Raw genomic sequence first — 14,497 nt, forward strand, 5'->3', positions numbered from 1 at the left:
AATATTTATTTATCCATTTGAAAGTGACCTTAAAATGATTTTAACAAAGGCAATTTTAATATTTCTCAGCATTTACGAGAAACAATGACGAAAAATTAGTTAAAAAGAAATCCTTTACTTTATTCATACGAAATTGAACTTTATCAAATGCAATTTTTCTACCAGTGGGCTTACTTTAGGCTATCAGGAACCTGAGAAAAACACTTACAAGTTAAGTGTGATATATATAAAAAAATAAAACTTTTCCCTATAGGTCTGCCCGTAAGGCCCCTTCCAAATTACTTAAGCCAAAACATATTTCTTGAAGGAAGTTTTATCTAGTTTATAATGCTGCATTTAATCTTCGTTACTTCGAATAATTTTTGAGTGGTCGCTTCCTAATCAGAAAAAAATTTGATGCTGAAAAAAAAAATATCAATTTCCTCCAATTCTGTAGAGAGTCGGACTATGATTTATATAAACATCTTTGAAGCTTTGAGGTCTTCTATCACAATCATTACTCAGGATAGACGAGATATCTTGCATAGTCTGTTTTGTTTTTTTATAAAAACTTTATTTATTGATAAATAATACAATCTGCCACACCGTTGTGGGCAATAGGTAATATTTAATAATTTATCCATTTATAACAAGTATATATTCATTTTAATCACACAAAACACAAAAACCTTGATTATTAGAATATTTTTTTTGTCAAGCTATGAAACAAAATTTAACTCTAAATTCAAGGACGACATTTTTTCGGGTTGTTTTTTCTTAAACACGCTATTCTTTTTTTTTATTTAATTCAAAAAAACTTTATTTATTGATAGATATTACAATCTGCCACACCGTTGTGGGCAATAGGTAATAGTGATGAATGATCACATTTATACTAAAATAAAATAAAATAAGAATGAAAAAAAAAGTGCATAAAAATAAATAAAATCTCTCTTAAAATAAATACAAACAGAAGGATAAAGAAAATGAACATAATCAAACTATGTGCATGAAAAAATAAATAAATAAAATAAAATAATGATAAAAATAAAAGAATCTCAAGTCAAATTTACACTAATATATACAATATTTACACAATCGACCTGAGGATCCCTGAGCCCACTCTATTCCCCACGTGTGAGGGGTAGAGCAGAGCTCAAAAGGTCCCAGCGCTTCCCTCTCGCCGCATCACTGGTAGTGAGCTAGTGGAGGCTGAGCAAGTGCGCTAAAGCCGCAAACACTCAACTTGAGTGGAGAATCTGACCATTGCTAGAACTCCAATTGTCCATTTTTATTTTACAATAAGTCTCTTGGCCACTGCCGTTTCAACTTTCGAGGTGGAATGTAGGGATGGGTGGAACTAGATAAGGATTGAATCAAAGGCGCATAGTCTGTTAAAATTGAAGATTTAAAATTCATGCTAATCATATTATTGTAATGTAATTATGTTATTGGCAGCTCAATTTAAAACTCATACCACAGGTATAAATATTCAATGATATTTCTTTATGTTAAAAAAAATAATAATAATGGACATAGTAAGCTTAGTTTTATCAACCCAATTAATATAAATCTCATTTATGATTAAACATTTATAATATTATCTGAGCTAACAAGAAAGTAATACTGATAAACTTTGAAAACATTCAACACATTTTATTAATTTAAGTATGTATTTCATTAATAATTGCGTTTATATGAAAATTTACTGATATGAATTTTTAAGTGTCTCCTCATCTCGGACTGATTAAACTCGAAGAAAAAAACTTATATATATTCAACATAAATACCTAATTGCTTTGAGATAAGATAACTCATTCGTAAAGTGTGTTAAATAATCTTTGAATTATAATTCTATCATGATAAGTGCAAAGAGAATAAGTCAAATTTTCTTAATTTCATGTCTACCGTCTGAATATGTGCCCAACACTAAGCATCAAGGTGAGATTTTTTCAAACAGTTCTGCATTGATTTTTTTCAGTATTAATCTATGGGTTCATTATTTATTAGATAAGAACTAGAAAGTTAAAAACAAACAAAGAAATCTTGTAAAGTTTATCAATAGAATTACTGTGACTAATCACAGATAATTCTATGATCTGTTTTTGAATTAGAACATAAAATAAAACGCTATAATAATAAACTTTGTTTCAGAAAGAGACGGCAGTTCCTCATTTTTTTTTTTTTTTTTAAATGTGGAATTATTTTAGTTTTTTATATTTTATTAATACTAGGTTTATGTATCTAACCGTTGGAAGATTTGAATCTACATTTATAATTATTAATCTAAAATATGTTCCATAAATGATGACAAATATTTAAAGAAAAAAATAGTAGACTTCATGAGGAAAAAAAAAGCTCAAACTACCATATTCCAGATAATTAAAGTCTTGTGAATTTTTAAGCGTTTTTTTAATAAATTGAAAGCGATAGCTAAAACTTTTTAATTTAGCTGATAATTAAATAATTTAACTGTGAAAATTAGATAATTTTAAATTTCAATAAAGTAAACTATACAAAGTTTTCTTCAAAAACAATTTACTTATTTTATTTTATTTTTTTTAAGGAATCGATTATTAAAAAAGGGTAATTCTAAAATAGGGAATAAACGATCAAATTTTCTTTAAAACAAGTTTACAAAGGTAACACAAATTTTGTACTTCGTAAGTTCATGAATAATTCCTTTTTTTTTTTCTTTTTTTTTTCGCTTCCAGATTTTCAAAGTTATGTCTTCTTATTATATTAAAGCTCTCTTCGAACAATCTTAACAAAAATAAATTATTCTTGTTTTTGAAGAAAATTTTGTCAATTTTACTATGTTCTTATTTATAATTACCGAACTTGAATAGTTTTCTAGTTAATGCATCCTACTATAAAAATGTCTGGTGCCAGCAATCCAGAGTAAAAAAGACACCAAGCATCGGATGCAATTTGATTTTCCACTTTCAGATTAAATTAATCGTACAAAAGTTTAATCATACTTAATTAATACTTTGAGATGAAAATTATCCTTACACGCTTCATAACAGTATTGTTTTCATCATTCAGGACAATACTTTCCCTTACTGGATATTTCATACACAAGTGGAAATAAAATCTGAATGGCATGAAAACTAGATGACATTTATTTTTCCTTTTAGTTATGTATTCTTTTATATTTTATATTTATCTATGTGGTTAGAGAAACTAAAAAAGATCCTGCTTACAAAAATCTAAAACTAATATATAATGAAACTTCTTGTTTGAGACAGAATTATTTAAGCTAGAAAAAAACGTCCGTTTGGTATCAACACTTTTTTATTATCCTAATATTCCCACGTTTCAGCCTTTCCGGCCATTTTCAAGGATTTATCAACAACAAATTTTTTTAAACAAATTACATTCATTATAAATTTACTTTAAAAACAGTATATTTCTTACCCTATTACACTTTCACAGCCAAAACATTGTTAATCAACACAATCGCAGGCCATTTTCCCTTTGTCAATTATTTATCATTAGTCAATTTTCTTTAAAACTCCTTAAATTATGAATAAATTACGCACTAATAAATGAATCTTCATTGTAATGTCTAAAATACCCATTATTCTGATAAAATACCAAAGTAAATTTATGAAAAAATGTTTTTTTTTCTTGGTTTTCGGTAAGGTAAATAATATATAATTAAAATTGATAGGTTTTTAAAATACTAATATGGATGAATAAATTAACTGGAATAAAAATTGAAATAATATATAATTTTTATTAATTGTGGGATTGATCCTTTTAGAATAATACACAGGCGTCAAAATATCGCTTTAGAGCCTTAGAGTAAAGATGAAATGAAATTATAAATCGTCATAAAATAAAATAAAACAATGAATTTGAAATGATACAAATAAACAACAATAATTAACAGAATATATAAAATAATGATAAAACAAATTAAAAAAACCATATGTCATATCATAAAACATAAGATGACTTCTGATAAGAAAAAAAATGATAAAAAATCAAATACAATTAAACTAAAAAATAATAAACAAAAGATATAATTTCTGCTAATGTACTGCTTTTTTGAAACTTTCAATTGTTATTCTTCCGGAATTAGGTGAATGTATTGTTGATAAAGTGAGTAAATGAAATAGATATTGTAAACTAGTAAATTTAATAATTATAACTGTGGGAATAATGGGTATTTTAGACACTGTAGTGAAAATTAATTTATTAGTGCGTAATGTTTTCATAATTTAAGGAGTAAAGAAAATTGACTAATGATAAAAAATTGACAAAGACAAAATGGCCTGCAATTATGTCGATTAACAATGTTTTGGCTGTGATAGTATAAGATCCTTAAAAATTGAAAATTGTTGAGAGAAAAATTGATGTGTTTTTTTTTTTAAATCTAAAATCAACTCCATTTCAGTTTGGAATCCGGTCATAGTGAATATTAATTTTTTTTTATACTTGAGGTCTATCATCATGATCACATCTTTAAATATTGTGCATAATTTCTGGGACACCCTATATATACTTAGTTATACTAAAATATACTTATTAGAATTAATTCAACTGAATACGCGTTTTAATGTATTCATCAGAATTACGTGTTTTAAACGTCTCCAATTCTTTCAATCTAAAATCCTTAGAACCATAGTTAATGCACCCTGTTACGTTTCCAACAGATTACTACACCATGTCCTTCATATACCTTTTGTCCTTGACCTCAAACCAACCAAATTCTCAAAATTCCATGTAAATCTTTCCTAATCCTAATCCTTTGGTTCAATCTTCCATCCATCCCTACAATCCACCTGGAAGATTGAAACGGTAGTGGCCAAGAGACTTATAGTAAAATAAAAATGGACAATTGGAGTTCTAGCAATGGTCAGGTTCTCCACTCAAGTTGAGTGTTTGCGGCTTTAGCGCACTTGCTCAGCCTCCACTGGCTCATTACCAGTGATGTGGCGAGAGGAATACGATGGGATCTTAGAGTGAGCTCAGGAATCCTCAGGACGATTGTGTAAATATTGTATACAAGTGTGTAAATCTGACTAGAGATTATTTTATTTTTATTATTATTTATTTTATTTATTTATTATTATTATTTGTTTTTATGCACATAGTTTGATTATGTTAATTTTCTTTATCCTTCTGTTTGTATATATTTTAAGAGAGATTTTATTTATTTCTATGTACTTTTTTTTCTGTCATTTATTTATTTTTCATTCTTATTTAATTTTATTTTAGTATGAATGTGATCATTCATCACTATTACCTATTGCCAATAACGGTGTGGCAGATTGTAATATCTATCAATAAATAATTTTTGAATTAAAAAAAGAATTGCGTGTTTAAGAAAAAACAACCCATAAAATTTGGTCCTTGAATTTAGTGTTAAATTTAGTTCCATAGCTTGACAAAAAAAAATATTCCAATACTCAAGCTTTTTTTTTCGATTAAAATGAATAAATATTTTTTAATCAATGGATAACTTATACATAAATAAATACAATGTGGCGTTTACGATTTATTAAAAAATGTACTTCAGTCTTCAATGATCAGGGATCTATATGAGGTCAACAGGTGTGTTCTCAAACATTTCAGTGCGTATTTGTACTTTGACTTCTTTATCTATCTCATATCATTAATCATGTCAATTACGACAATTAATTATTGTTGTCATAAAGGTTTTTTGTTTAAAATTTTTTTCTGAACAAAATTTATCATTTCCACAAATTATGTTACATTACATATTGGTGAGAATATAGAGATTTTCATATTTTTACAAATCTGGAATTGAAGCCTGTGGTGGTTACGTATAGGAAAGCGTTTTCGAAAACTGAGGAAGAAATATCAACTATAAGATAATTGAAGCTACCACAGCTTAAAAATTCTGAGATAGCTTGATTATATCTATATATTTTTTTAAACTGATCTAATGCTGTTACTATTGTATCTTTGATTTGTATTTGCATTGCTATCTAACGATAAATTCTTGTTTATTGGATCAAACGTGGGTTGCAGATCACTAGAGACGGGAGGTATGAGAGAGTGAAATTTGCCGAATAAATGGAATAGAATTTTGAAATGATATAAAATTGTTAAACGGGGGATATTTATAATATATTGTATAGAAGATTATTGTTTGTTAAAGGAAAATTATGAAGAAATAATTTTTTATTTATATTTTAAATATATGTTGTGTATATATGTCCGAACATTATTGATTGGTATGCTGTGTATTGTAGCCACCCAATGTATTTGGGCAGCATTTCTAAATAAAGCATTTCTCTATGTTTTGAAGTCTCTATGTCATCATTTAGTAAGTTTTTTTTTAGGCTGTCGAAGTGAGATATGCTATCTCTGATCGTAGCCTTTTCAGCACTTATGCCTGAAGCATTGGTTGTTGTTATTATTAGAGAGATTCGTCTTGTTATATTCTTTTGAATTTTTTCTCTAATTAATTAACGTATTATTTTTATTAAATGTTTGTTTATTTCTCACTAGTAATGTGAGAACCACCAAACATTTTTCTTTTTTATTTAATTTTATGATACCTCTTTGAGAATGAATTTTTTAGTTTATAAATTCTGTATTAAAATCAATACAATGAAACATATTTCAAAATGTTTTGTTTATTAATAATGTTTTCATATAATACTGTATCTCTCTTAAAAATTGTAAGATTTTTTTAATGAAACCATTTATCATGTTTGCAGTCGTATACATGTTTGTCGATTAAAATTATTTTAAAATTTGTATTAGCCGCCATAGCTCGCTGTTAATAAATAACAGATTAGTGAGAGGAATATCATAAAAATGAGTCCTGTTACCGCAAAATAACACATCATAAAGATTGGGATCTGTTGACGAAGGCGGAATTCCCACGTGGAAGAATCACACCAACTCTGTTATGAAATAATAAGGCCTATGTACGTAAGTAGCCTGGAACTTTCTAAATATCCTACATTGTTTCCTGTTTGTTCCCCCTTGGAGAAGGCTTAAGCACCGCCTTGATCGAATATTTTCGGTTGTAACGAAAGTTGTTATGCATAAGTATTTGGAAGTAATGTTATAACTTTAATCATTCATGACCGAGCATCATCCTGAGCATTATCTAATACAGAAAAATGTACATAAATTCTAGCACCCCTTCTAACATTATGCTAATTATGAAAAAGTATTTGATTAATAAAATAAAAAGTTTGTAATGTCTAGTTGTATAAACAGAATACACTCTAAACAATTTCTTATTAGTGCATTCAACTCAATCTAGCGTTCCTAATTTGAGAATTTTAACTCTAGAGTCACTAAATCCCTGAGCTGTTAAATTTAAGTAATTATTAAATAATCACTATAGTGCTGCCAAATTTTGAATTTTTAAAAATATGATACTAGTTTCGGATTCAAGGACCTATCTCAGCAATCACTGAGATATCAGCTCATTTCCAATTAACAAAGTATATAATTTCAAAATTTTTGCCAGCTACCCAAAAAACTGTCAAATACCGAAATTAAAATTGAAGTAATACCTGATAAATGTATCTACTATTCACTATCACGTTCTTCTATGACCTTTGCAATATTTATTCGTTAAGTTCTGAATGATTTCATAGTTCATAATCCACGGACTTCGCCTATACAGAATTAATGAGGATAGCTTATTTAAATTTTAGCGTACACTGGTGGAAGATTTTAATAAAAAAAGCTTAAGCAGCATATTCACAAGTCCTTAATAATGTTACATTATTGCTTCAGAAGATGTTTACTTGCTCAAAAATTATATTTATAAATATAATACATAATTATAGTAATATTCATTAATGAAATTAATCATAAAAAAATTCTTTAAGTATCTGGTATAGTGTCATGAGAATGATTTAACACCTTAAATCGCAATATTTTAATGATCTTGAGTATTATAATGTTATTGTATTTAATGTGCGATGTATTTCAAATTATAGTTTTCACATTCGATTAAAAATTTATATTTTAAATAAATTCTTAAATATTTCGACATTACTTCAGTTAATTACACAATCTTTCCCAGTATCATTTATTGGATCAGTTAACATTTTCAGCATAAAACAAGATTTAAGTATATAACTAAGTATACTATAACTAAGAAGCTGAAGATAAAAATAAAAGAAATAAGCACTATTGTATATTAAGTTTTGATCAGTTAACATTTTCAGCATAAAACAAGATTTAAGTATATAACTAAGTATACTATAACTAAGAAGCTGAAGATAAAAATAAAAGAAATAAGCACTATTGTATATTAAGTTTTGATCTTAAGACAGGATAGGTTGATAAAAAATTGCAAAATAGTGAAGGTCAGATGATGAAACATACAAATTTATTCATTCCACTCCACAACATTAGTTTATCAGAAAGTACTGGAGAAGCTTGTGCATATAAATTAGAACAACAGGATGCAAAGTCTGAAAACAAAATATATTCAATGCATTTTAACAGGAAGCTTGATTTTAAACTCTGGTAAATAAGGTTATAAATGACATATACAAAAATCTATGGGATGAAATCAAATCTGAATGAATAAGACTGAATTGAATAAAAGTATTTATAGTACAAGGGCCCATAAAGAGAAAAAAGGCAGTTATCTCACCCCAATTTTTGATTACTTTAATGAAAACTATGTATAATTAATAGCCAAAATTGATGAGTCTGCCATGTATAGGTAGGTGAATAAAAAATGGCGGCTGTTTCAAAGTGACAAAAAAAAACTAATTTTGCATTTGGAGCTCTATATCTTAAAAAGTAGGAACAACACAAGAAAACATAAGAGAACGTCATTTAAAGAAGAGTAAATTTGATCCGTAATAGAGTTATTTACGTTAAATAGTTTTCGAGATATAGCTTTTTAAAAAGCAACATTTCATAAAAATGTTATAGGGGACGTACTGAAAGATCAATAGTTAGTGAATTTATTTTGAAAAATTTATATCTGAAAAACCATTTGACGAACAGATGTCTATTAGCACTCAAATTAAAGCTAATTTAATGAGCTATAAAGTAGTTTACGATGTTTAGCTTCGTAGGAGTAATAGTTTACATGAAATTTGCTAAAACAAATTTTCTTTTGCCAAATTTATATTCATATGTAAATATCATAAAAAATACTACCCCTACGAAGATAAATGTCATAAACTACTTTATAGGAAGTTAAATTTCCTTTATTTTGAGTGTTGGCAGACATACGTTCGTCTTATGGATCCAGAGATATATTTTTTACAAAAATCCAACATTTTATACCAACAATTATAAATTAAAATTTTGTGAGTTTATTTTGTCAAATATCATAAAAACTACTACTCCTACAAAAATAAACATAATCAACTATTTTGTAGTAAATTTAACTAGCTTTAATTTGAGCGCTGTCAGACATCTGTACGTCCAAGGGTTTCTGAAATGAAGTTTTCATAAATCAAACTTATTTGATCCGAACAACTATAAATCAATTTATTTTAGCAAATATCATGAAAACTACCATTCCTACGGAGGTAAAGGTCATAAACTTCTTTATAGTCCATTAAACTAGCTTCAATTTGAGTGCTAAAAGACATCTGTACGTCACATAGTTCCTGAGATATTGATTTCTCAAAATAAATTAACTAACTACTAATCTTTCAGTAGATTTTTAAGAAATTTTGCTTTTTAAAATGCTATATCTCGAGAACTATGGGAAGTAAATAGCTCTTTTAGGAATAATATTTCAGCAAATTTACTCTTCTTTAAATAATGTTCTCTTAGATTTTCTAGTGTTGTTAGTATTTTTTAAGATATAGAGCTCCGAATGAAAAATTAAGGTTTTGAAACAGCCGCCATTTTTTATTCCCCCTACCTATACTTGGCAGACTCATCAATTTTGACTAGTAATTATACCTAGTTTTCATTAAAGTCATCAAAAATTGGGGTGAGATAACTGCCTTTTTTTCTTCCCGGCTCTTGTACTATTAGGTAAATTAAGTAAAACAAAACTTCGGTCAAAGTGTCAAGCAGCATAACGTGACCTCCAGATAAATGATGTGATTAATCAATACGCAAGTTGATAACAGGTGATTAGAATCAGAGATTAAATTCACCTGGCTTAATCAATGAGGCAATGAAATATAAATATCAGTATACATGGATATATATTGGTCAAACGTACGTAGAATTACTAATTCAAGAGTTTACTACAAAAATAAGTTACCTCCTATTTTTAAAGTTTTCTCAAACCGATAACGGTAATAATAATAATAATAATATTCTTTATTTATTCTGGGATTGATCCCTTAGAATAATATACAAGCGTCAAAATCAGGCTTTAGAGCCTTAGAGTAATATAAAAAATAAAATAATAAAACGTCATGGAATATAATAAAATAATGAATTTGAAAAGATAAAAATGAACAATAATAATTAACAGAATATTTAAAATAAGAATAGAAAAAATAAAAGAAAACCATATGTTATATCGTAGGATGACTAACACTTCTGATAATAAATAAAAAGAAAGAAAAATAACAAATCAAATACAATTAAACTAAAAATAATAAATGGAAAGATACAATTTATATATTTACAAGTATAAACGAAAACATTAAATACAAAATTCGGTACGTCTGAAAATTAAAAAATCTATGTTATGTAAAAGCATTGTTTTAGATAATTGTCCCAAATTGTTTCCACGTATTAAAAGAGTCAAAAATATAACTTCAAGACAAAGTAACATAAGTTTGACGGTTTTAACAACCTCTGTTTGCTTCAAAATAAATGGGGGAAAAATATATATATAAATATTATTAAATATATTCAGGATATTTCAGGGTTAATTGTCCTAATTAAAAATATAAATTAAAGATCTCAAAACAACAAAATAAAAATCCCTTTGAAAGTGGTCTGTTACGCTTTGTTTAGGAGAAATTCATGTCTGAAGTTTTTTAGACTCATAAGCTTATTTATCGTAAGGTCAAAAATATTGTCTGATTAGATTAAAATAAATATGCTGTGTGACTAGCAACCCAATGAAGTTTGGCAGCACAACTTTGTTGTCTTTTAATAAAGTTTTTCTCCTATGAATAATTAAGGTTATTATAAATAAATTAATTAGTGTATAATTATCCTTCTTTATGCATTAATTAAAATCATTGACTGGGATTGCAAAATCTTTTTGTTTAATGTCAGCCCAAATAGATGAATCCAATTTTCTAGTACAAGAACCGGGGTGAAAAAAAAGTAGTATTTCAGCCCAATTTTTATTACTTTAATGAAAACTATGTATAATTACTAGTCAAAATTGCCAGGTATAGGTAGGAGGAATAAAAAATGGCTGCTGTTTCAAAACGTTAAAAAAACTTAATTTTCATTTGGAGCTCTATATCTTTTAAATTACCAACAACACAAGAAAATCAAAGAGAACATCATTTAAAGAAGAGTAAATTTGTTGAAATATGAGTCCTAATGGAGTTATTTACGTTCAATATATATTCGATATATATTAATTCAGATATAGCTTTTTAAAAAGCAACATTTCATTAAAAAAATGTACTGAGATCAGTAGTAAATGAATTTATATCTCAAATTCTATTTGGCGTAGAGATGTCTATTAGCACTCGAAGTAAAGCCAGTTTAAAGTTTAAGGTAGGGAAAATAAAAAATGGCGGCTGATCTAAAACTTTGAAGAAAATTAATTTTTCATTCGGAACTTAATGTCTTTGCCAACTCAACGGAACTCAATATCAATGCCTTTTTTCTCATCTTGGGCTCATACTATTCGGCCAATCCTGCTGTGTAAGGAAGATGCCGGGCTTGTCTTAATGATCAAGGTAATCACTTTGTATGAACAATGAAAACAATGAAAAACATTTAGTATGAATGTTGGAATTCCAGTAATAAAGTAGTTGGAACACAAATTAATTTACTTATTACTAGATATTGTTACTATTTCTTTTATTCTTTCTATAAATTTTTTTTTTCTTGTAAATATTGTTACTTTTTTTTTTTTTTTTTTTTATTGATAGTTATTAAAATCTGCCACACAGTTGTGGGCAATAGGTAATATTGATGAATGATCTCATACATACTAAAATAAAAAAAAATAAAATAAATAAGTAAAAAAATAAATAAAATAAATAAAAAAAAAAAAAATTAAATTAAAAAAACTCTCTTAAAATTCTATAAATAACTCTGAGACAATAATAATGGACTACGTAAGGAGAGATATAATGAAATACCAATATTATAATTGAAAAATATGACAGTACTGTAGGACCTGAAAATGGGGCGATGGCCCCGAAACATTGCAATTAAATAAATGTGTTTCTAAGTAAAGGACACTTGGCAGGGAAGATATTTTCTCCAGAACCAACTGGATAATATAGAAATCTTTCAATTATAGATCCTAAATTATAACACTGCAATCATAATAAGCCTGGCAGTCAAAAGTTTTCTGAGGTTTCACGCTAAGTTTTCTCTCCACTTTTCTCGATGCCCGAATCCTTTATAATCTAGGAAAGCACTGTATATTTGTTTTAATATTTTTCTTTCTTATCTTTTTTTTTTTTTGTAATATCTTAAGAGAGTTGCCACAGCACCCAGTTAGGAAACATGGACCTTTCAACGTCCTAAAACTATTATTCTAGACCTGTCCAAATACTTGGAAAATAATACCGAACCAGTTGAATATAAAGCCCACTTTTCTCGTCTAATTCAAAACGTGCCCGAATCCTTTATAATCTATACAGGCGGATCAAAATCAGACCAATCAGCAGCATCATCCTTTGTAACTAATGACTCAACGTTCAAAACTAAACTCCACAAAGTATGCAGCATATTCACTGCCGAACTCAATGCAATAGCAGCAGCACTTCACTTCTGCTTGTCTTTGAACCATACCAACATAACAATAATTACAGACTCATTAGGCTCGTTAAAAGGTTTAGATTTTATGTATCCAGAGCATCCGAAAATTTCCTGCATCTTATTTTTACTTAAACACTTTACACAATATGAGTATGCCAGTTACATTTATATAGGTTCCAAGCCATGTAGGAATCGCAGGGAATGAACTAGCCGATCACACTGCAAGAGAAGCACTCGCGCTTCCGGGACGGGGTAAAGCAATTTTAACTCCATCAGAAATGAGCAAACCTCTTGGAAAGGAAGTCAAAGATAAATGGCAATCTTTGTGGAATGAAAGCCCAAGGAGTAAATTAAAAATTATTAAAAAGGATGTCAAGCCGTATTTTCCAACAATGCCCATATTTCACACCACACCTCAATAGCTTAGGACTAAACAAAGATATTTCAAAAACCCTCGGAGACGATGATAAAACAATAGAATTGGTGTTTCAGTTTTTAAAATTACAATATTTACTGACAAAAATATAACATTGAACGGAAGAAAAAAATAAATAAATAATCAAATTAAAAAATAAATAAAATTAAACGAATATAAGCAAAATTAAATAAAATATAAATGGCGTTGATGGCCATTGATGTTTGGCGCCACTAAACCTACAAACACACCTACCTAAAAACAAACAAACAAGCTGCATTATTTCTCTAATAAAGGTGTTTAGTATGTGCATAAAATAATATTTATAAATGATTTTTATCGATTTTGTTAATGTATTCCAAACTCATGAACAACTAGGATGCTCAAGCTTAATCACGTTATCACATACTAACCTCCATTTACCAACTATTGATTTTTTTGTCTACTGATAAGGATATGTCTTTTTCTAACAAAGGGATCGCTGATGGTCTTCACGGATTTCGAACAATTTTTTTTTGGTGATTCTACGGTGAAAACAAATTGTTTCAGCTAATAGTATTAAAAAAAAATTAAATTAAATAAAACATCCCCTAATTTGCATTGTCTTATATTTCGAGTTGAGAAAATGACATGACATGGTTCTTCCACCAAGACATTTGTTTTCTATATCAGATTATTTGGAAAATACTAACATTATTTGACCCGCTTGTATAAATAAAAATAAGAAATTTTTTCCCAATTTTGTTCAAGAACTTCAAAGTAGTATAAAATGAAAACGAGAACAGAGCTTCCAACCAAACTTTAATTTCGTGGCTTAATAATTTCCCAAAGTACTGACAAAATAAATATTTATTTACTTGTTATTTTAAACATTATAGGTGCAAAATCAAATATGCAATACAATTTTTTTTTTAATTTATTCGATTTAGATTGCTACCAATGGGTAGTTTCTCTACATGCCTGTGTCATACCATTATAATCTTACATCAAATTTACTAGATTTATTATTATGTTCAGTTGTAAATGTCAATAAATACATTTTTTTTTTAAATATTCGATGTATTTTAATGTACGTACTTTTCCTTTAATCTACTCTAGAAAACAAATTACTTGCTTGAAGAACCATATCGTCATTTCCTACTCAAAGTATAAAATAAATCATATTCTGCATATTTTTTTTTTGAGCTTCCAGAGCACATGAAATGGTTGGATATCCGCCCGTTTTTTTTTCAAAGTATAAGAAAAAAAAAAAAT

General features: G+C 27.7%; 1 long non-coding RNA gene across 2 annotated transcripts in view; it reads right to left on the reverse strand.

Moving 5' to 3' along the window:
- LOC106677944 (uncharacterized) overlaps positions 1 to 14,497 on the reverse strand; it is a 66,362-nt gene that overhangs the window by 44,190 nt on the left and 7,675 nt on the right. The window contains exon 5 of one of the 2 annotated variants that reach the window (XR_001342670.2): positions 8,325 to 8,405. The exons of the other annotated variant lie outside the window; for it this stretch is intronic. This is a non-coding gene — a long non-coding RNA (uncharacterized lncRNA). Of the gene's footprint in view, positions 1 to 8,324; positions 8,406 to 14,497 lie in introns of those variants that run through there. 2 annotated transcript variants of the gene reach the window in all.

This window comes from Halyomorpha halys, unplaced genomic scaffold (genome assembly GCF_000696795.3).
Source record: "Halyomorpha halys isolate HHAL.00 unplaced genomic scaffold, Hhal_1.1 Scaffold115.1, whole genome shotgun sequence".
NCBI lineage: Eukaryota > Metazoa > Arthropoda > Insecta > Hemiptera > Pentatomidae > Halyomorpha > Halyomorpha halys.